The sequence below is a fragment of the Poecilia formosa genome, unplaced genomic scaffold (assembly GCF_000485575.1).
Source record: "Poecilia formosa unplaced genomic scaffold, Poecilia_formosa-5.1.2 Scaffold4, whole genome shotgun sequence".
Taxonomy (NCBI): domain Eukaryota; kingdom Metazoa; phylum Chordata; class Actinopteri; order Cyprinodontiformes; family Poeciliidae; genus Poecilia; species Poecilia formosa.
The window spans coordinates 715381-719103 of NW_006799943.1; positions in this window are offsets into that span (position 1 = coordinate 715381).

Consider the following 3723-nt stretch of genomic DNA (forward strand, 5'->3'; position numbering starts at 1 on the left):
TCAAATCCATCTTTGCATCATCATCTCCAGAAGTTCCACACACACAAATATTTTTCAAAATGTTTTAGGGAAATGTTTTTTTTTTTAATGACAAAAATCTTTTCATCACTTCATTTTTTAACAATACTGTACAACAATTTATTTTGAAAGCAGTAAGGAAACTTTCTCTGTGGTAGCAATTTATCGCCCACTAAGCCTCAAACACCCAGAGTATGATAAGTGGATTGTGATGGAGAATAAAGAACACATAGAGAACTAAAGCATTGTCCGTTTATAGATTCCCAGTGAGGCACTGTTTGTCAGGCTGCAGCCTTATTACTGAATGGATTCATTTCATTTCTACACCAAATAGTTACAAAGTTAAAAATATACATATTATTTGGTAACACTTTATTTAAAGGGGGTGAATAAGACTGACATTTTGAATAATGTCAACTTTGTATTAAAAGTGTCATAATTTACCGAATGACGCTTTATGACAACAGTCATAAATATTCATGAAGACTTATTCATGTTCATGACGTGTTATGTCATGTTTATGAAAGAGTCATGACAGTCTTATTCACCCCCCTTCAAATAAAGTGTTACTGTCCTGATCTTCGTTCTGATGTTTCTAAAAGTCAAATAGCCTGTGGTGAATTCAGTAAACTGAACACTATCTGTGAATGCCTCCCACTTGTTTCACTAGACCTGAGTTCAGAGCAGAGAAACCAAGTAATGAAGTCAGACGAACAGACTCCAGAATATCTGAACATGTTCTAATTTGACTTTCAAAAAGTGGAAACAGATTATACAGTTCAGGTCATCCAGTCCAGAACTGACCTATGACGTCACGTGGTGCAGGAATCTCTTCTGGTCGAAGATGAGGATCACTTAATGATCCGTTTCACTAAATTAATTTTAATAATTTTTCTTTATAGAATATTCCAGTCAAAGATTGACTTGTGAATGTAACGGTAAAGACGGTAAAATGGGGCTGAAACCGTTAGACACGTAAAACATGTTTTTCTCGCGCTAATGGTGAGATAGTTATTAAAAACACTGGAACGAGAGACAACTTCCGCATAAACATATAACTGAACCCGCTCTGCATGCCGGTGTTACCGTCCCGGTCCTCTGAGGATTATTCCCACCTTTTCCTGCTCCTGTCACCAGCGCCTGTTTGCCTGCAAGTGAAATCTCCATGTTGAGAGGTTCGGTTCGGCTGATAGCTGCAAATAGACAACACACAGCAACTTCGGTCACGTTTCCGGTGGATCCGTCTTAGTTCCAGTTCATTTGAACTGAGACAGTCCTTCATGTGACTGATACCGTGAAGAGATTTGTAGGCAGGTCCAGGTTCAGAAAACCAACCTTTAAGTCCAGGAGGAAAGTCCTGTTTCACTTCCAGGTCAGAGCTGCTGCTCTCCGAGCATGAGCTGCTGTTTACATGACCGTTCAACTAAACCCTCAACATAGCACATTTTTTTCCCACAGGTTCTGAAGAAGCTCACCTGCCACTCTGATAAATAAACAAAAGCAAAAAAAAAAAAAAAAAATTGTCATAATTTTGAAATAATCTCCCATTATCATTTAGCAATCTCAGAATAATGAGGATAAAGTTTTGTGTTTTGGGCTACCACACCTTTCAAATCAACTCCATGTACTGATGCGTTTAGGAATCATCAACAAATTGCTGACACACACACGCGCACACACACACACACAAATTTGTTACAGCTTGTCATAACCTGACCACGACTCACTCACTCAGGGAATCCGGGAGGACGGCCATCCGTCTTGCCGCTCTGCCTCACAGAGGGCGAGAACTAACGATTATTCGATTGATTATTCTGACAATTAATCGCTTAACCACACGTTCTGTGGATTTTTCATCCAAGCACTAAAGCTTATCGTATACAATATTTGATATACATAAGAAAATGAATAATTCGATTTTTTTTAATAAAATAAAAAAACATTTTATTGCCTAAGCATTCCTTTAGAGAGCCATTTGGTTTTGTTTGTTTTTACAGGATTAGAACCAGGTGAAGGTAAAACTGCCGCCCATGACTTCTGGATAGAACAGACAGTTTTGTGTTTTGTTTAGTTTTTTTTATTTTGAGTGCAAAATTAATTTTTTGAATGGGCTGTTCTTTCAGCAAATGGTCGTTTTTTTTAGACAGTATACTCCAGTTAATGATTAATCAATTCCTAAATTAGTTGACATTATTTCAATCATTGATTAGTCGCAATTAATCAGACTGCTTCAGCCTAGTAACTGTGGAAATTGATCTCCTTTAGACAAGTCTGTACGTTTTATTGGGACTCATAAACATCTGCAGTCCAGTTATTAATCAGTCCATGTCCTCTCTAGCCCACATAGAACCTTGGTTTCTTATCTTCTGCTTAAGTTTAGTGATATTTTTGGCTTGTTTGCATTGAAAAGACACTTCCTCCAGCTGATCCCTTACAGCTCTCTCAAAGATCAACTCCTATTTATTGCCTTGAGTTTTCTGGCCTGATGTTTTGAAGGTCTGGAATGACCCTCACCATAGACTTCCTGGATTTTTTAGGAATGACCCTTCATCTGGTCCAGTGTGTTCTGGTGGAGTCTTTGAGGATGATAGCTGATTTCAGAACTTTGAATGCATCGCTCATAGGTCAAGCTCTCCAAGCAGTCATTTGCCAGAAATCTTCAGATTTACAAGAGATACTAAAAAATGTTTGCAGAAGTCAGTCAACATATACATCCTCAGTCTCCTACTTCCATTCATCCAGTTTTAGAGTTTAATGGCAGGAAATGAGCGACCTTTTATGAACCCAGAGAAATGTGATGTCCACCTTCAAAAACAATCATTCAGTCTGAAACAGCCAGAAAGATGAAGGCTTTAATTTTCTCCCGCAGCATATAGAAACACGAGTTAACAGAAACAGTCTGACCCACCGACCCGCAGTGGGACACATGCTTTTGGGTTCTAGTCTTCCTGTGCAGAGGTAGCCTGTTGCTTTACACAAAAACACAGGAGAAACACACACACACGGTGGGTTGTTATCTGAGACACATGGCAGAATCAGGCTCAGTGTGAAACAGAGGGTTAGAGCGGAAAAACTCCTGATGATTATGCTTAATAAAGCTACGGTTGCCTCTAACAGCACTTTAAATTTCAGGAGGAGGGGTTCTGTAGAAGGTTATGAGCAGTCATCACTTTACCTGCAGCAGTTAACATGTTAACATCTTCACTTTGATCAAACATATTATCTCTCTTTAGCTAGTGTCTCATCAAATCAGTGCAGATTTATAACTGACAGCATCAATGGTTCAAGCAAACACAAAAAACATTTTAAACTCTCAACCTGTGATATTTAATTGTCTCTGTATGCAAACAACCTTTGCAAACATCACAAGAGTTGAAAGCAGCCATGTCCAACCTAACATGGGAACATGTGAAACAGAGATCTGTTTGATATGTCAAAGGAGTCAGAGGTCATATGGATCATAATATGATGTGGGAAATTCATGAACTGAGTGGAAAACTGATGAGCTCACCTTTCTTCAGACTACTTCAAAGAGAGAAAAGTTTTATATTGTCAAAGGTTTTGATAAACTCAGAAACAACAAGCCTGTGAGCTCCTCTACACCCTGGACAACACACACACACGCGCGCGCGCGCGCACACACACGTTTGTTTTGCTATCTTTGTGGGGACTTTCCATTGACTTCCATTCATTTCTACAGCCTAA